The sequence below is a fragment of the Schistocerca americana genome, chromosome 8, assembly GCF_021461395.2.
Source record: "Schistocerca americana isolate TAMUIC-IGC-003095 chromosome 8, iqSchAmer2.1, whole genome shotgun sequence".
Classification (NCBI taxonomy): Eukaryota; Metazoa; Arthropoda; class Insecta; order Orthoptera; family Acrididae; genus Schistocerca; species Schistocerca americana.
Window position 1 is genome coordinate 351,835,698 of NC_060126.1, and position 21,366 is coordinate 351,857,063.

General features: G+C 42.1%; 1 protein-coding gene and 1 long non-coding RNA gene across 2 annotated transcripts in view; one reads left to right on the forward strand and one right to left on the reverse strand.

Annotated features, from left to right (window-relative positions):
- LOC124545298 (LIM domain kinase 1) overlaps positions 1–21,366 on the reverse strand; it is a 181,397-nt gene that overhangs the window by 114,501 nt on the left and 45,530 nt on the right. The gene's annotated exons all lie outside the window — the stretch shown is intronic.
- Positions 1–21,366, forward strand: part of LOC124545299 — a 103,075-nt gene that overhangs the window by 15,066 nt on the left and 66,643 nt on the right. The window contains exon 2 of the long non-coding RNA XR_006967600.1: positions 12,317–12,418. This is a non-coding gene — a long non-coding RNA (uncharacterized LOC124545299). The remainder of the gene's footprint in view (positions 1–12,316; positions 12,419–21,366) is intronic.

Here is a 21,366-nt window from a genome sequence, read left to right on the forward strand (position 1 = left end):
TACATAGCCATCCCCCCCCCCCCCCCCCCCCCCACACACACACACAAGGAACTCCTTGAAAAGCAGCCAGCCAATCTGAGTCCTGGTAAAAGAAACCTCTGAACTGTCAAATTATTTATATATCTCTTCTTTTAACAAGCCTTTCAGAGAAGCAGATTTTACATCGAGCTGTGCTGCAACACTCAGAATTGCTCTAATTGTATTGTATCAACAGGAATAAATGTTTTATTATAGTCTATACCTACTTGTTGACAAATCCACAAACAATTAGTCTTGCTTTACAGTGATCAATTTTACTATCGGCTTTGCACTAAATTCTATAAACCCAACAGTTTGTAACAAGCTTACGATCTGGTGGCATAGGTTCCAGAGTCCATACAGCACTTTCCTCTAATGCTGTCACTTCTTCCTCCGTTTCTCTTCTCCAGTGTTCATGGTCTACAGAATGTTCACGCTCTGTATAACTCTTAGGTTAATTTATTTCAGCCAGCATCATTTCAATAAGACGCTCTGGTTGTTGCCTATTGCCTAATCCTTATCCACTGGAACTTGCTTCTGCAGGTTCTTTAAACACACTTGCAGCCTCTTCGAAGTTGACATTTGAACTGAATAATTGTTCACAGCCTATTTCATGTTGGATTAATACCATAGTCATTCCAGTTTTCTCAGGTTCAAAAACAACATTATTAATATGAATAATCATTTTTCTGAGTCAGTCTACAATCTAAATTCATCAGTGCCAACAGAATAACAAAAAAAGATTCCTCACTTTCCTTTTGAGTCCCATAGATTTCGCTTTTCCTTTGGAATATGAACAAAACACTTTGCCCTGAAAATATGTAGTTTATTTAGCTAAGCATCTTTCCATTGAATGGCTCACAAGGTGTTCTGCCATTCACATGATTTGTACCAGTGTTTATCACTTCTGCCCACAAAAGCTTAAGCACACCAGGGCTAGCAGCATGGTTGAAGCTAGTTCCTCAACAGTTACTTTGCTATGCTCAGCACATCTGTTCTGGAATCTAAGGATTTGTGATGAGTCGTATTCCCTTTAATTTCATCAAATCTTTAACTTCGACTTTATTACATTTTTGTCCACCTTCACACTGAAATGCTTTTGGTAGATGACCACAAAAATTCTTCACAATGCCCACCATTTCTGCAATATTTTCTATAGATGCAGGCTTCTGCTTGAGAAAATATACTGTATTTACCTGACTGTAAGATGAGGTTTTTTCCCCAGATTTGTCATTCGAAAAATACAGGCTCGTCTTCTATTCGCAGATTACGAAGTTGCTACTGAGGTCAAAATTTTTACATTGCTTACTAGTTTAATATAGGATTGTCTTGCATTTACAGGTGAAGATTTGGCTGTTGAGGTCAAATTTATTTTGAACAATCCCAAAGGGTAGGGCATAGCAAACAATGCTGAAGTTCAAATAGGCTCAAGATTTCCCAATACGCCGAAGTGCACGATACAGTATCGACCTTCCTCGACCAATGACGTAACATTTGACTTGCGGCACTAGCACAAGGGACATGTGAGAAACTATGTACTTGTGACTACAAAAATCTAATGCTCTGCTTAAAAATTGACAGTTTTGTGAAACACCAGAGGAAGTAACATTAAATTCTATCAATTTACAAACTTTAACAGGTTTGTAATAAAAGTTCTCATACATATGGATATTGTATACACACATTAATGCTGCTTTTCAGGTAAAGGCAACATTCAAAGGCCAAATACATCTTCTTCAAAAGCCATTACTTGATTCAGAACACAAGTAAATATTTTATTTGTTTATGAGCAACTGTACTGATTTTCCACCTGGGTTGCAAATGAGGAACTCTGCCACTGTTCACGTGTTAGAATACCACAGAAAAAAGTTACAAGCTTTTCATCACCTTTGGAGAAAGCTGATGACATTCAGACAAACTGAGAAAATTAATGCACAATTAAATGACTTGTTTCTTATTATTTTCTTTGGCAATGATCCTGGCAAATAATTTGTCTCGTTTCACCCTCCAATAAGCACAACAGATATTAGCACATCCATTATATGTTTTAGGGTCTCTTAATCTTCAGATCTTGCTCATCACAACTGTCTTAGACTTTCTTAACTGCCAGGCAGTGTGGTAAGTAGTCGCACTACTAATAATGATTCATATACATCTACATCATACTCCACAGGCCATCAAACAGTGTGTGGAGGGAGGGGGTACTTCTGGTACCACTAACTGATCCCCCACACCCTGTCCCACTAGTGAATGGCATGTGTGAAGAAAGATTGTTAGTAAGCCTCTGTATTGGCTCTAATTTCTCGAATTTTCTCTTGACATCCTTAGAAGCGATGTATGTGGGAGGAAGTAATGCATTGTTTGACTCTTCGAGTTGCCATTTCCCATTTAGCGGAGATGCTGCGTTGCAGATAAGCATGACAAAAAGACTGTCACAAATAAAGTTTTCGGCCAGCAAGGCCTTCGTCAAAAATAGACCACACACACACACACACACACACACGACTGCAATCTCAGACAAATGTAGCCACAGTTGACAGACTGCAGTCTGTGTTTATGAGTTGAGAGAGAGAGAGAGAGAGAGAGAGAGAGAGAGAGAGTGTGTGTGTGTGTTCTCTGCTATATGGTGGGTGGCAACTTTTGTTTTCATAATATTGTTACAATAGTACCCTCTCTGAGATGCAGAATGCCTCTTGTAATGACTTCCAATGGAGTTTGTCCAGTGTCTTGGTACAGCTCTCACCCCAACTAAATGATCTGATGACTAAACACACTCATCTTTGTTGGGTCTTCTCTCTATCTTCTATCAGTCCTACCTGGTAACGATCCCTTAGCAATTAACAACACTCCAGAATTGGTCAAACAAGTGCCCCTGCAGGTCATTCTGCAAAGTGTCACCTATTCTGACATTACTATTTTATTACAGACAACAGCATCATCTGCAAACAGTCTTAAAGAGCACCAGATGCTTTCTACTAGATCATTCATATAAATTGTGAACAATAAAAGCACTACCACACTTCCTTGGAATACTCCAGAAATTACCTTTACACAAGTTGATTTTGTTTTGTTGAGAGCGACGTGCTGAATTCTGTCTGTAAGGGAGTCTTGAACCCAGTCAAAAATCTGGTCCGATGCTTGATGAGTTTTTTCTAACTAAACAGCAGTGCTGGACAGTGTCAAAAGCTTTCCTGAAGTCATGGAACATGGCATCAACCTGACTGCCATTGTCTACAGTGCTATGGATCTCTCTGTCTGCTGAATCCATCTGGATTTTTACAGAGAAGATTACTCGTTCTCCAAAAATGTCGTAATTATTGAGCATGAAACATGCTCCAGAATGCTACAACATATTTACATCAACAATATAGATCTGTAATTGTGTGCATCTGTCCTGGTGTCCTTCTTGAAAGCAGGAATGACCTTTGTTTTTTTCCTTAGTTATCAGGTACCCTTTGTTGCTCCAGCGACCTACAATAAACTGATACTAGAAAGTGACAAAGTTCCTTCACATAATCTTATCAGAATCTTACAGGTATATCATCTGGTCCTGATGCCTTTCCACTACTAAGAGACCGTAGCTGCTTTCTATTCCGTATTTGGTTGTCTCAATATCTGCCATTTCAATGATTATACAATGACAAAGTAGGGACTGTGTTCCCATCTTCCATGGTGAAACAATTTCAGAAGACTAAATTCAGTATTTTAGCGTTCTCTCTTATCTTTAGTTTTGGTCCCAGTATGGTCATTGAGTGAAGAAATAATAAATGTCGAAAAGCTTACTGATTTTACGTAAGACCAAAAATCCTCTTAGGGTTTTTACTCACAGCGGTTGACAAAATTTTACTTTCAAAATCACTGAACACTTGTCTCATTGCTCTCCTTATGTTCATTTTCACTTCATTCAGATTTTGTTTGTCAGCTAGGTTTTGACTCCTCTTGAATCTGAGATGAAGATCTCTTTGTTTACGAAACAGTTTTCTAGCATGGCTATTAAACTGCTGTGAGTCTTTCCCATCCCTTACGACCCTGCTCACAACATACTTGTATAAGGGATACTGAAGACTGCTATCGAATTTTTTCCATTTGTGCTCGACATCTTCGTCCTCATCACTAAGTATTTGGCACTAACTACTTGGTTATTCTGCTATTTGTACCCTGACACTGTTCCTAAGAAAAAATATCTTCCTCCCTTTCTTAATATTCCTTATAAATCCCACAGTCATGGTTGCTACCACAGCCATAAGATCACCAATTTGTTAAGTTCAGGTCTGTTTGTTGCTAGGTGGTCTAAGATCTTACCTTCATGAGTTGGTTCATTAACTATCTGCTGAAAGGATTTTTTGGGGAAGACATTCAGAATAATGTCACATAAATCCCTGTCTCTGGTGACAGTTTTGACAGCAAGATTCTCCCAACCTATACATGGCCAGTTCAACTCACCCCCCACCCCCGTTACAACACCATGATCAGGAAAATGATCAACAATATTCTATAAGTTCTCTACGAGGCATTCTATCACTGCAGCTCCTGATCAACATGGTCTATAAACCATCAGACTACCAGTTTCGACCAACCTTTGATGCTTAACTTCACCCAGATTAATACACATTTGAGATTCGTGACAACCTCCTAGATATTTTTGAGTTCTTTCTTGTAATAAATATGCTGCCACAATTGGTGACAAACCTATCCATATGGTAAATACAGGGTTATTACAAATGATTGAAGCGATTTCATAGCTCTACAATAACTTTATTATTTGAGATATTTTCACAATGCTTTGCACACACATACAAAAACTCAAAAAGTTTTTTTAGGCATTCACAAATGTTCGATATGTGCCCCTTTAGTGATTCGGCAGACATCAAGCCAATAATCAAGTTCCTCCCACACTCGGCGCAGCATGTCCCCATCAATGAGTTCGAAAGCATCGTTGATGCGAGCCCGCAGTTCTGGCACGTTTCTTGGTAGAGGAGGTTTAAACACTGAATCTTTCACATAACCCCACAGAAAGAAATCGCATGGAGTTAAGTCGGGAGAGCATGGAGGCCACGACATGAATTGCTGATCATGATCTGCACCACGACCGATCCATCGGTTTTCCAATCTCCTGTTTAAGAAATGCCGAACATCATAACGGAAGTGCGGTGGAGCACCATCCTGTTGAAAGATGAAGTCGGCGCTGTCGGTCTCCAGTTGTGGCATGAGCCAATTTTCCAGCATGTCCAGATACATGAGTCCTGTAACGTTTTTTTCGCAGAAGAAAAAGGGGCCGTAAACTTTAAACCGTGAGATTGCACAAAACACGTTAACTTTTGGTGAATTGCGAATTTGCTGCACGAATGCGTGAGGATTCTCTACCACCCAGATTCGCACATTGTGTCTGGTCACTTCACCATTAAGAAAAAATGTTGCTTCATCACTGAAAACAAGTTTCACACTGAACGCATCCTCTTCCATGAGCTGTTGCAACCGCGCCGAAAATTCAAAGCGTTTGACTTTGTCATCGGGTGTCAGGGCTTGTAGCAATTGTGAATTGTAAGGCTTCTGCTTTAACCTTTTCCGTAAGATTTTCCAAACCGTCGGCTGTGGTACGTTTAGCTCCCTGCTTGCTTTATTCGTTGACTTCTGCGGGCTACGCGTGAAACTTGCCCGCATGCGTTCAACCGTTTCTTCGCTCACTGCAGGCCGACCCGTTGATTTCCCCTTACAGAGGCATCCAGAAGCTTTAAACTGCGCATACTATCGCCGAATGGAGTTAGCAGTTGGTGGATCTTTGTTGAACTTCGTCCTGAAGTGTCGTTGCACTGTTATGACTGACTGATGTGAGTGCATTTCAAGCATGACATACGTTTTCTCGGCTCCTGTCGCCATTTTGTCTCACTGCGCTCTCGAGCGCTCTGGCGGCAGAAACCTGAAGTGCAGCTTCAACCGAACAAAACTTTATGAGTTTTTCTACATATCTGTAGTGTGTCGTGACCATATGTCAATGAATGGAGCAACAATGAATTTATGAAATCGCTTCAATCATTTGTAATAGCCCTGTACTCCGCTTCACATTCGAAGAACTTAGTTTTCAAAATGTGCGCATGTGTCACCAAGCCATTGCATGAACTTGTGTGAAAACTGAAGAATTCTGACTGAACAGAATGTGCAGCTTGCTTTGTTTTCTGTTCAAACATGGCATGTAGCTTGCCCCACAAATCACTTGCATACTCGCCTGCCAGTCATGGAAATCCAGTGCATCCCCATAAAATAGACCAGACTTACAGATCCAAAAATTCCAGTAACAAACGTGCTGTAATTTTTCACATATACACACAATACTAACCACAAGTATTGCACAACAAATGCTAACGCATTTCTGGTATTACGAAATGCAAAATTACAGTAGTTAATTTCTTTCTTGAACTACAGACAGGACCCAGAACCTACTGCAGACACTTCAAGAAATAGATGGCATAAAACAAAGCAAATGCACAACAACACACATTTTAGGACAGCAACAAAAGACAGATAAGCTACTGCAGAGAGTAACATAAATATTTCACTTTACCATATTCAACACTTCAACAAAATGGTGGGTGCTTATTCATAACCACAGTGCCTTTCTCTCTCTAACATTATTAAATTTTAAATAACTATGGGTCACCAAATAAAGCAAAGGTTGCCATGGCTAGAAACAGGTCACAAAACAATATTTGTCAACAACTTCTAGAAGAAAAGTCTTTGCAATAATTGCAAAGGACCTCAATGGTTACATATGGTAATCAAAAAGTTGCTCTAGGGATAGTTGAGCAACAGCATAGTACTCAAGGCTTGTGATAGAATGTATCACACCATGAAGAGTTACTGTCTTATATAAAGTGACATTTCCCCTGGCTCAGGACAAAGGTTTCATATGGTATTGGTCCTTAACGCCACTTTAGTCAGCATTATTCATGTGTGGAACACCAAATCCAGGGTCTCTTCAGGTGCAGTCATTGAGCAGATCTGCACACTGTACCATCATAACAGAGCTAGGATTGCAGGAAACCACTATAAAATTGGAACAGGGGCGTTTGTAATGCAGCAAATTATTACTAGTTGTCATCTTGCACTGAAAGCATGTCGTGGAGCTAGGAGGGAGCACATTTTGGTTCTCTCACTGGTACAGCTGAGGCTGCCAATTGGGCCAAGTAAACTGTGTACTAGCTTAATGCTGCATGCAATACATTACACATGATGATGATTTATTTTTTTTATTTATTTATTTATTTATTTATTTATTGTTCCGTGGGACCACATTTAGGAGAAGTCTCCATGGTCATGGAACGAGTCAATACATGAAATTATAACACGATTGTAGAAACAGATAAAATGAAACAAGTCGTTAGTTTAAATAAAGAAAATCAAGAATGTAACACTGGAATTTGCTTAATTTTTTATCTCTTCCAGGAGCTCCTCGACAGAATAGAAGGAGTGAGCCATGAGGAAACTCTTCAGTTTAGACTTAAAAGTGTTTGGGCTACTGCTAAGATTTTTGAGTTCTTGTGGTAGCTTATTGAAAATGGATGCAGCAGTATACTGCACTCCTTTCTGCACAAGAGTCAAGGAAGTGCATTCCACATGCAGATTTGATTTCTGCCTAGTATTAACTGAGTGAAAGCTGCTAACTCTTGGGAATAAGCTAATATTGCTAACAACAAACGACATTAAAGAAAATACATACTGTGAGGGCAATGTCAAAATTCCCAGACTATTGAATAGGGGTCGACAAGAGGTTTTCGAACTTACACCATACATAGCTCGAACAGCCCGTTTTTGAGCCAAAAATACCCTTTTTGAATCAGAAGAATTACCCCAAAAAATAATACCATATGACATAAGCGTATGAAAATATGCGAAGTATACTACTTTTCGTGTTGAAATGTCACTTATTTCAGATACTGTTCTAATGGTAAATAAAGCGGCATTTAGTTTCTGAACAAGATCCTGAACATGGGCTTTCCACAACAGCTTACTATCTATCCGTACGCCTAGGAACTTGAACTGTTCCGTCTCGCTTATAACATGCCCATTCTGTCTGATTAAAATGTCAGTTCTTGTTGAATTGTGGGTTAGAAACTGTAAAAACTGAGTCTTACTGTGATTTAGCATCAAATTATTTTCCAAAAGCCACGAACTTACTTCATGAACTACATTATTTGATAATGTTTCAATATTACACACAAGATCCTTCACTACCAAGGTGGTGTCATCAGCAAACAGAAATATTTTTGAATCACCTGTAATACTAGAAGGCATATCATTTACATAAATAAGGAACAGCAGTGGCCCCAGCACCGACCCTTGGGGAACGCCCCATTTAACAGTGCCCCATTGGGACTGAACATCATTACCACTCTCAATATTGCGGAGGATTACCTTCTGCTTTCTGTTCTTAAAGTAGGAGGCGAACCAATTGTAAGCTACTCCCCTCACTCCATAATGTTCCAACTTCTGCAGTAATATTTTGTGGTCAACACAGTCAAAAGCCTTCGTTAAATCAAAGAAAACACCTAACGTTCTCAACCTTTTATTTAATCCGTCCAAAACCTCACAGAGAAAAGAGAATATAGCATTTTCAGTTGTTAAGCCATTTCTAAAACCAAACTGTACATTTGACAGCAAATTATGTGAATTTAAATGCTGCAGTAACCTTGTATATACAAGCCTCTCGATAACTTTAGCAAACACCGATGGCATAGAAATAGGTCTATAATTGTCAACATTATCCCTGTCTCCCTTTTTATAAAGTGGCTTCACTACCGAGTACTTTAATCGGTCAGGAAACCGACCACTGCTAAAGGAAAAGTTACAGATATGGCTAAGTACTGAGCTAATATACGTGGAACAATACTTCAGTATTCTGCTAGATACCCCGTCATATCCATGAGAGTTCTTGGTCTTTAGTGATTTAATTATTAACTCAATCTCCCTCTTGTCAGTATCATGGAGGAGCATTTCAGGTAACAGTCTCGGAACACTTTTTTCTAAGAGCGCTGTATGATTCCCTGTTGGGACTAGGTTTCTATTTAGTTCACCTGCTATATTCAGAAAGTGATTATTAAGTACTGTACATATATGCGACTTATCAGCAACACGGACATCCCCACTACGCACTGATTCTATATCCTCGACCTGTCTCTGCAGACCAGCCACTTCCTTTACGACTGACCATATGGTTTTAATTTTATCCTGAGACTTAGCTATTCTATCTGCATACCACATACTTTTTGCCTTCCTAATAACTTTTTTAAGCACCTTACAATACTGTTTGTAATGGGCTGCTGCATTTAGATTTTGACTGTTTCTAACGTTTTGATATAATTGCCACTTTGTTCTACAAGATATTCTTATCCCTTTAGTCAGCCACCCAGGCTGCCTGTTTGTGCTAGTACCCTGTTTTAAACGTTCTAACGGAAAGCAACTTTCAAAGAGCACGAGAAAAGTCTTGAGGAAAGCATTATATTTATCGTCTACTGTATCAGCACTATAAACATCTTGCCAATCTTGTTCCTTGATAAGGTTTACAAAAGTCTGTACAGCAACTGGATCAGCTTTCCTAAAAAGTTGGTAACTATATTTAACATGTGTTGAAGCACAAAAATCTTTTAGACTTAAAATTTGTGCATCATGATCTGAAAGGCCATTCACTTTTTTGCTAACAGAATGCCCTTCTAATAATGACGAATGAACAAAAATATTGTCTATGGTTGTTCTACTGTTCCCTTGCACTCTCGTTGGAAAGAATACGGTTTGCATAAGATTATATGAATTAAGGAGGTCTACCAGCATCCTTTTCCTTGCACAATCACTTATACAATTAATATTGAAGTCACCACATATAACTAACTTTTTGTATTTCCTATAAAGTGAACCAAGAACCTCCTCTAGCTTTAGCAAAAATGTTGTGAAATCGGAGTCTGGGGATCTATAAATAACAACAGTAAGAAGTTTAGCTCCACTAAATTTAACCACACCTGCACAACATTCAAACACCTTTTCAGTGCAGTACTTTGAAACATCAATTGACTCAAATGGGATACCGTTTTTCACATACATGGCTACTCCCCCACACCGCAAAGAGCTCCTAGAAAAGCTGCCAGCCAACCTGTATCCTGGTAAAGGAAGCCTCTGAATTATCTCCTTATTTAAGAAGTGTTCAGATATACCAATAATTTCAGAGTCAACATCTATAAGCAGTTCACTAACTTTATCTCGAATACCTTGTATATTTTGATGAAATATACTAATTCCCTCATTAATCGGATACCCAAGCTTTGTAGAAAGTGGTTTCTTTGTTAGAGAGACTTCCCTTAAGCAGGAATACCTATCAGCTGACTTCAATCTAAAAAAGGTACAGCTCTAACACCCACAACTACCGGAATTTTCCCATGAGTGATCCCACCACCCCCACCTATGCTGTCACCTATAAGTTTTGCCAACCTCCCCTTCCCATACCTGTTGAGGTGCAGGCCATGTCTAGTGAAACCCGTCCTACTGATAGACTCCACCGACACCACTGAAATGTGACTCATGCCTTCTGTCATCAGCGCACCCCCAAGTCTCATGTTATTACGCCTGACGGCTATATTAAGATGAGGCCGATCGTGACGCTGAAACAGTTCCACAAAATGCACATTCGTGTTGCCAGTCTGAGTGGCTATCTTTTCCAGGTCACCATCTATGTCATACTTCCCATCCCTATCAATACTATTACCAGCCCCACCCACAATCACTACCTGATCCTCTTTAGTAAAATCCCTACATAACCCCCCTATGTTAAAAGTCACCTGAGCCAATCCTGCATTAGGCTTCACAATGCTGGTGACCTGGTACTCACTCCCCAAAACTTCCTGCAACTGCTGGCCTACACCTCTACCATGAGAACTACCTAACAGCAGAACCTTCTTCTTTCTCTTAGACTTTGCAACTGTCCTAGCCACCGTAACTGCTGAGGTCTGCTGCGTACTTCCTACATCTACAGCTACTAGAGATTCCTCTCCACTAGACTCTGACAGTTGGTCATATCTATTACAAACACCAATAGTAAAACTATCTGAAAATCTCCTTCTCCTAGCAGATCTCTTGCCAACAGCCAGCTCCCATTCCCCAACCCCCTTCTCCCTCCTCATCCTATCTAGCTCCTCCTGTGCGTTTTTCAACTGCACCTGAAGGGCACAGATCTTACGCTCCTGCTCCTCTATCAACTTACTCTTGCTACATAACCTGCAGTTCCAGGAGAGGATCTCACCAGAATGCCCACTGGCTTCCCCACTGCATTCCCCCCAGTGAAAATACTTCGAACAAGTCTCACACCGCAATCCACTACTCACGAACCTACGGCAAAGCCCACACTTCTCACTCATGGTAAAATTTTACAATTATTGAAACAAGAAAACAACTTTATCTAAGTTCCGCTACTACAATAAGAAGATGTTAAAAACTGACTACAATTATCACAAACTTGCTCTACAAGGGAAGTAACTACTATTATTGACAGTATTAATCAACAACAAATGAGAATATAACAAAATACTAACACAGAAAGAAAATCAAACGTCTAATGACAGTAACGAAACTGAAAGCAGTTCGCAAAAATTTCTTCTGAAGTTATTTCACCGGAAAACACCAAGAACACCGGTTGAAGACTACTAAAGTTCCTAAATAAACTACTATACACAAACAATTAATTAGTACTTAGCTTTCGATGCGCCGCTACAGCTGCAACTGGTCAGCGCGGAATGTAAACACGGGTAAGAGGTTAAGTTGCTCGATACGAAACACTCACAAATATCAGGCCACAACACACGAAATGCAGAGGTGAATGAAGAAACCACTAATAAGTCACTTATATAGTAAATATTATCACAAAAACAGTTAAAATATATATCTGAAAACTAAAAATAGATGAAAACTTAGAGAGCGATCTCACACGCAGTCACGCGCTTATGACGTCACACCAAAGAAGATGATGTCCCATACTCACATATACACTATAAATTTGAAGAAGTACTATTAAATATTAATTGATTTCTTTCATACCTACATACCAAATTTTGTGGATAACTAACCATATTGTTAAAATTTCAAACAAATAATTTCAGTACTTTTAGAGACATAAATTTTTCCCTAAAACACACAATAACTGTGCTGGCATTGTGAAACTGAATTAGGGGCTGTAATTATTAATCTATAGTATCAATTGAAACTACAACCAAGAGAACAGATTCACATAATCTAATTTTCTGGAATTTCTTCTTTACCACAGATTTCTGAAGCAATTCGAAGTACTTAGGAAAATTATTATTTCATCGTGTTTCGGTTGTGTGAGTGTTTTGGAGAGACAGAGTGAATGGATCGCATATGTTAAGTGAGTATGTTCTATTTTATTGAAACTATGGATATGTACGCGTGAGAGAGTTGCTGCGCAATAGGGGAATTTCCGAGCAAGCTTGTTTTTGAAAAGGCAACCAGAAGGAGCACTGAGTATTAAATTTATTAGTAAATTATTTTGTGGAAAAGAATCTTACTTTGTTTTCATTAAATTTTACTTAGTTACAGAATTACAAGACGTCTAATCCAAATTACTTGTGGTAATTGATTGGCTGACATTAGAAATACCGTGGGTACATAAGTGCTCCAGATTAGTTGATTAGCTGCTTAACATACTAGCCAACAGGAATTCAGCATTTCCCATGCTTTTGAGCAGGGCTTTGTGCCTATCTCTAGTCGAGACGTCTTCTGGTAAACACCTATGTTAATCCGTGCTGAACAAATTTGTACCAAAATGAAGAAATTTGCACGTTTGATCAGTTCTCATGTTGTCGATGAAAAATGACTATAGAGTATTGAGACTTTGTGAAAGTTTGAGCTTTGTGAGTGGTTTATTTTAGGAGACATTTGCGTGTGAACATTTCATGTTGTACATGAACTCCACAGGGCAAGTTTCGCGCATGTTACAAGACGTTATGGCAAGCACTTCTTTACAAGAAGCCTACTGAACAACTGAATGTGTTAACCTGCAAGCAGTCGTGGGTCAGTGACTGTTTAGGACATTCAAATTAACAGGTTGGACTAAGTATCTTCTGGATGCCTTTGAGTGTGAACTTTTGACAATCAGTAAGTAACACTGCATAATTGATGTCGGGATATTAAATATGGACTTGATGGCCATTTTCTGTGTTTTAAAGACAGTAAACAACTTAAAGAAAATTTTAGACATTTTTTCAAACAAGTCATGTATGAATACCTAATACTCTATAGTTTCAGCTATAGCCCATGACCTGAAGTTGTGGCCTTTCCACGGCAGGGACTTCATCGAATTATTGTCAACGCTGCTGTTATCAGCTAAACCAGTATCTACCATCGCAGAATGCAGGGCCAGACAATCTGAAACCTATCCAGGTGGTGGACAGATTGTTTAAAGGATAGTGAGAGAGCAACTGACCCCACCGCAAGTTCTGTCCATCCCCATGTCTTATGCCTGCTCCTCCACCTCCAAATTTGTCTGTGATGTTAATAAATTTCACTTTTTCAGAAAAGCTTTTCCTGCTGCTGCCAATCTGTATTTTATATCCTCTCCACTTCAGCCATCCATCATAGCTATTTTGCTGTTCAAATAGCAAACCTCAATTACCACTTCTTAGTATCTCATTTTCAAACCAAATTCCCTGGGCACCACCTCAGTTAATTCCATGGTGGTTGGCTCTATAGTATAATTATCTACAGTATTGAGACACACAAGCTACCTCACCTCGAGAAAGGCCACAGCTCAAGGGGAGAGGGGCATCTTTCAGCTTATGAATTTTAAAATACTGAACTCTTGACATATGAGCCTTTCAGACCATTCACATTAAGGCAACCAGGTAACATTTTCGTAACATGTGAAATGCAGGAAACTCACTGAAAGTTAAAAATTTTAAATGGTGGCTGAAGAGTTGTCTGGATTGTAATATCCACACAACATGGTGGTTGATGAACTCCAAGGTCTTTCCCACACTGCTAGTGAGAGTAATACTATGTCAGCTACTTCAGGATGTACAATCCTCCCCAAGTTTGAGGAAAAGAATTTCAAAATCTTCCTGTTTCACTCTCAAAACTGAACTTATTTAGGAGGATTCCATTAGTATTTCCACTGATGTGCTGCAACATGCTTAAATAGATTTTATAATGACCTCATGATGTACAAAATGTCACATCCAATAACAACTGCAGCTCCTGCAATTGAGAAAGGACAGGTGTAAACTTCAACACTGGCAGAACAGTAGTCAAAACTGGCCCTCTGAGCAATCATTCAATGTTGATGGAAAGTTCAATTCTGGCAAACAGTAAAAGTTAATTGGGCAAAAAGCTTCATCATAGTTTGAGCAATGTCTGTTGGTCTGGCGAATAACATTCCTCATTACAGAAGTAATGAAATGATCCTGATATCTCAAATACAACAATTTATGGAGTTCAAGACTGTTTCCACAACAACCACTACATCTTTCTCATAAAACAATGACATTCTGCCATAGGAAGCAAAAAGTCTGCAAGATTCTTAACTGATGGTACACATTTGAACAACTGCAGTGTAATGTGCCTCTCCTCAATTGTCAAGTACCTCTCTTCACTCTGCCGAGTAACAACAGTCTTGTAAGTTGTCCTGAAGACTGGCATTCTGACTGCCGTGTATGAGAATCAAGCCTTGAGACTCTACTAGGCCTGCTACAGGAATAACATGTACACCATATCATCTTCAAGAAAACAACAGAAATTTATTTCATTGTAGAATGCGGAACACAGAACTCACAAGGATGAACGGTAAATATCTGGCTCACGAGACCAAGAATGGGAGAACGGATCAACTGTGCTTGAGTGAGCTCTTTGTTTGCTTGCATTTACTAGGTGCATTCTACATAGGAACCCATAAAACACTAAATGTAAAAGACACAGAATAAACCACACACAAAAAGAACCAAAACAAGGCATAAAAGCTCAACGCATCGTGAGAACAAAACACAGTGCCCCCAGTGGAATGCGCAGAATTACAAAGCACACGCGCAAAAACTGACAACTGCACTCAGGCTGACACTCGCACACTACCACAACACACACCAGATGATAGCTGCAGTTGCAACAACAGCCTTTTGGCAGGGGCAGAGCACCATCTAGAAAGCACACTAGGAGTGCACATGACAGCCAGATCTCATGGTGTAGTGTGGTCAAAAGCTGCTGGCAAAGGCGGTGCAGTTGTCCGGGTCGCTTCTGGAGCACAGGTGCACACTGGACAAGACGGCGGAGGGGGCAGTGGTTATGAAGATAATGTTGATAGTGTGGTCTCCCCTGCTGACAAACTGGTGTGGACCAGTGTCGGGCAACTGGAAAGCCATTCTGATGCCTTCACTATGTAGCATCACACATGAGCATGAGCTGAGGTCCTTGTGTGCAAACATTGGAATGCTACTGTATCTCTATGGCTGTGGGGTGCTTATCTTCTCCATGTGCTCTCTGGGCTACCCAAAGAGCATGATGGGTTGATCTCATTGCAGGATGGGTTCTACAAAATTGCAGGATAGTCTCAGTGTTTCCTCCTACTAGCTCTGCTGAGGAACCACCCAGGTCTGGTCTGTAGGTGTTGTGAAGCCAGAGGACGACTACTGGCAGAGCCTAAGTCCATCTGGCTGTAGTGCACATCAGGCCACATTTAGGGGGTGGTGCTATCTTCAACATTCCTTTGCTGACCGGGTGGTAGTTGCTCATCCAATGGTGCTCAAATTGCTAAGAGCTGCCAGTTCTGTGAACAACTGACTCAAATTGTCTGCCTGTATCGGTTGTGACATGAAGAGGATAACCAAACCGAGATATCTGATGCGTTACAAGACCTGTGCCAAGGTTTCAGCTGAGATATTGCCAACTGGAATTGCTTCAGGCCAACAAGGGAATCTGCTGACAATAATGAGGTGGTAACACTGACCGTTCGAGGGTGGCAGTGGCTCGAAGACATCAACATGGACAGTGTAAAGCGCACCGTGATGTCTGGGAAATTACTTACTGGCAAATGAATGTGCCTGCTAACCTTGCTGCACTGGCACTGTAGACAGCACTTAATTCACTCTCTGCAATCCTCCTCCTCCCGTCGCCGTATGAAGTTAGCTAGAACTACACTGAGTGTAGACCTCTTACCTGGGTGACTCAGGTTGTGCACGGATTCAAACGCTTCCCAACAGAAGTTCAATGGCAGGTACAGATGTGACTTGGCTGTGCACACATCGCAATACAGTTTTTCACCAGTGCCAGAAATGTTCATAAGTTGTTGTTGTAATGATGACCCCATGTCTCAGCAAGTCCTGAAGCTCTTGATCCAACCTCTATGCTTCTATGAGTGCCGTGTAGTCCATTTTTGAGATGGTTCCAATGCAAGAGAGGCAGTCCATCATGATGTTGTCCATACCCGAGATGTGTTGGATGTCCGTGGTAAATTGGGCTGCTACAGCAGCTGACTTTGTTGTCTCGGCAAACAGCTCAGGTTATTTTGCCGGAAGGCAAATGTCTGTGGCTTGTGGTCAGTAAATATTGTGAAGGCAGAAGCTTGGACATGAGAGTGGAATTAACTGATGGCTCTGTACATCACCAATAATTCTCTGTGATACATGCTCATTTCTTCTGTGAGGTGGTCAGCTTTTTAGAAAGAAAGCTAGCGGCTGCCAGATCTTGTTAAGATATTGTTGAAGCAAACCGCCTATTGCCATCTAACTTGCATATACTGCTACAGCCAACAGTGCATTCGGCTCAGGGTGTGCCAAAAATGCCGTATTCGCTATCGTTTGTTTAGACTTCTCAAAAGTCACGTTCATATAATCAGTCCAGGTAATAACTAAATTGCCTTTAGCCTTTGGGCTCACCAGAGCAGCTGTCAGCAGCTCTTTAACTTCATCTGCATGCAGCAGGTACCACTGATAAAAGTTTAACAAGCCTAATAGTGCCTAAATAGTGTCTCAATTCTTTGTATGTGGCTGGCCCTGGCAGCTGGCAGATAGCGTCAACCTTGTCCAGCAATGGTAGCAAGCCTGAGAGGGGTAATGCAGTTGTCTAGAAAGGGGATCTGCAGCTGTCCGAAGACCCACGTTGCTACGTTCAGCACAATTCCATGTTCACTGTGTCGTTGGAAAAGCTGAATGAGACGCTGGCAGTGTTCTTTTGGTGAAGTGGAGAATTTTAAGCTGTTGTCCAGGCATGCAAAACAAAATGACAGACCACGCAGCACTGAATCGCCCAACCTTCGTCCCGTCTGTGCAGCATTCTGGAGGCCGAAAGTCATGAACTTGCCCTCAAAAAAGCCGAATGGCTCAATAATGGCTGGCTTCAAGATGTCCGAGTGTGCCACTGGAAACTGTGTGTAGGCCCTGGTGCAATCTAATTCACTGTATACAGCACCGCTCAATACATAGTTGTAGTCATGGAGCAGAGGTACCAAGTACCTGTCTGGAATCGTGTGGGTGTTCAAAGCCCTGTAGTCTCCACAAGGTCGCTACATACCACACTTCTTAGAAATGCGGTGCATGGGTGGAGACCAGGGGCTATTAGACAAATGCACAATGCCGTATTTGATCATACACTCCTGGAAATTGAAATAAGAACACCGTGAATTCATTGTCCCAGGAAGGGTAAACCTTATTGACACATTCCTGGGGTCAGATACATCACATGATCGCACTGACAGAACCACAGGCACATAGACACAGGCAACAGAGCATGCACAATGTCGGCACTAGTACAGTGTATATCCACCTTTCGCAGCAATGCAGGCTGCTATTCTCCCATGGAGATGATCGTAGAGATGCTGGATGTAGTCCTGTGGAACGGCTTGCCATGCCATTTCCACCTGGCGCCTCAGTTGGACCAGCGTTCGTGCTGGACGTGCAGACCGCGTGAGACGACACTTCATCCAGTCCCAAACATGCTCAATGGGGGACAGATCCGGAGATCTTGCTGACCAGGGTAGTTGACTTACACCTTCTAGAGCACGTTGGGTGGCACGGGATACATGCGGACGTGCATTGTCCTGTTGGAACAGCAAGTTCCCTTGCCGGTCTAGGAATGGTAGAACGATGGGTTCGATGACGGTTTGTACGTACCGTGCACTATTCAGTGTCCCCTCGACGATCACCAGTGGTGTACGGCCAGTGTAGGAGATCGCTCCCCACACCATGATGCCGGGTGTTGACCCTGTGTGCCTCGGTCGTATGCAGTCCTGATTGTGGCGCTCACCTGCACGGCGCCAAACACGCATACGACCATCATTGGCACCAAGGCAGAAGCGACTCTCATCGCTGAAGACGACACGTCTCCATTCGTCCCTCCATTCACGCCTGTCGCGACACCACTGGAGGCGGGCTGCACGATGTTGGGGCGTGAGCGGAAGACGGCCTAACGGTGTGCGGGACCGTAGCCCAGCTTCATGGAGACGGTTGCGAATGGTCCTCGCCGATACCCCAGGAGCAACAGTGTCCCTAATTTGCTGGGAAGTGGCGGTGCGGTCCCCTACGGCACTGCGTAGGATCCTACGGTCTTGGCGTGCATCCGTGCGTCGCTGCGGTCCGGTCCCAGGTCGACGGGCACGTGCACCTTCCGCCGACCACTGGCGACAACATCGATGTACTGTGGAGACGTCACGCCCCACGTGTTGAGCAATTCGGCGGTACGTCCACCCGGCCTCCCGCATGCCCACTATACGCCCTCGCTCAAAGCCCGTCAACTGCACATACGGTTCACGTCCACGCTGTCGCGGCGTGCTACCAGTGTTAAAGACTGCGATGGAGCTCCGTATGCCACGGCAAACTGGCTGACACTGACGGCGGCGGTGCACAAATGCTGCGCAGCTAGCGCCATTCGACGGCCAACACCGCGGTTCCTGGTGTGTCCGCTGTGCCGTGCGTGTGATCATCGCTTGTACAGCCCTCTCACAGTGTCCGGAGCAAGTATGGTGGGTCTGACACACCGGTGTCAATGTGTTCTTTTTTCCATTTCCAGGAGTGTATTATTGAACTCAGCTTTCACTATCTTCAACTGATGCACCACTAGTCTTCAATGTCGACAGGAGATTGGTGGTCCCACCATTGTCTTGATGTGATGAACAGTATTGTGTCGGTTGTCTTTCAGTATGCCTGGTAGCTTCGTCAACACCAGAAAGTCTTCTCAGTAACACAACATGTTCGTCAACCACTGTTGTTATTGGCCGGGCAAATTGGATGGGTTTCTTACTGGAAGCCTGCAGCCATCAGCCCACTCGTCTGGTCTACAATGCAGGCATTGGATACGTCTCACAAAAGATTATATTACACCAAGAAATCCACACCTACAAACAGTTCACCCACATCTGCCACAGGGAAATTCCATAGGAAGATGTGGCAGAGACCAAAATCCAGTCTATTCTGTGCAGACCATACGTGGAAATAGGCAAGTTATTTGTGGCCACCAGGCAAAATGTTGTATGCGATCAGCACTGATGTAGCAACTTGCATGGGTGGATGCATAAATCAGAGCCAGTGTCTATCAGACATTTACAGCCAGTGCATCGGTCACTGATGAATAGCTGCTGTGTCATTGGACAGGAATCTAAAAGAGCACCTACAGTCGATTGCCTCTGGCATTTAGATATATGCACGGCTTGGTGCAGCAACACATACATTCGCCAAAAAGCCACTGGTATCAGATGTCCTTCTGCGCCTCAGGTGTCAGTGCAGGTGAACTAAATGTGGCTTTGCTGCAAGAGCACATTCTATCCCTCTGCCAGCTGCAATAGCCGACGCTGCAACATGATACCAGCTGCAGTAACTCTTACGTCAGCTGATAGACTCACCCCACAATGCCTCGTACTTGGCACGTGCTACAATGGTGGTTGTATTCACGCACTGCACAGTTGATACCATAATGTCCACAGGCGATATGGCATCCAGTACTTTGTTGGCCAATTCTACCATGACATCTAGTGACATCTGTGACTGCATCACAATAATTGCCTTGATAGAGGGAGGCAAGTGACCACCAGATCGTACACAACAGCTGATCGTATGCGGTACCAGCGTAGATTTTTCTTCTAAGATGCTGCAGGTACTGTGATGCTCTTCAGTTGCAGATATCCTCTGGGGTCCATACCAGTCTAACACACTCCACTTGATATCCGGAAACACTGTGGACCAGTTCCGACTTCAACATCATGTATGCATTCCTTTAAGGTGGTGGAACAGTGATGTCCTAAACTTCTGCCATGTACTGGTTCACCACCAATGCAAATTTAGAAGCATCTACACTCACATCAGAATAGAAAAAAATTGCCTCTACCTGGGCAAACCACACGGCGGGGTTGTTCAGCCAGAACAGCGGTAGCCACAAGGCTAGTCTGGACACAATCATGTTCACAGTCTCAAGACTTTCATCCATTGTGTTGTTTACTTGTGTTATAAACATGCAGGCACCATATCATGTTGGGGTCACTGGTTTGGCAGCTGTGTATTAACATCAGGCCTTGAGACTCCACTATGCCTGCCTGCTATAGGAATAACACACAGAGCTCATGAGGATGACAGCTGTATATCAGGCTCATGATATCAGAAACACAAGAATACATCTACTGCGTCTGAGCGAGCTCACTGCTTGATTTACTAGGTGCATTCTACATAGGAACCTGTATAAGACTGAAGGTAAAAACGCAGAATAAACAAACTACAAAAAGCTCTGCAAATCGCAAGAACAAAGTACAGCGCCCCTAGCGGAATTGGCCAGATTGTGGCTGTGGTCGCTATAGCACGAATCCATCAGCAATGTATTGGACTGTCCTGGTGACATGATTCATCAATTCCTGAACACTATCCACTTTGAAACACAGTCAGCTGACAGCACAGGCTCTCACTTTACCTTGCTGAGCACCCATATTGGTAACTTTCTTTAAGACGTTGGTGATCACTGGAGTGGAAATAATCAACTGTTTCCCACAGAGCAGTGTGTGAGTAGGATGGAGGACATAGAAGTCATTGGCAGAGAGAGGCTATGTAGCAATGCTGAAAAGTTTGCTCTGACCCACCAGAAGAAGAGCTAAATTCTCTGTTACAAAGGATTCAACAACTCGACCCAGGAATAGTAGAGAGCAGGATGTTGCCACGAAGAGGCGAGGAGTGGTGTACCTCGTCTACAAAGATAGTTACTAATACCATATTTTTCTTTTTGGTGAAGTATTTTCTCTGTATGCTACTATCCCTTGGAATGGAGACACTAGATAATTTAAAATATGTTTTTAGTAAATACAAGCCCAAAGATCTGCCCTACAGTACCATTTTCCTT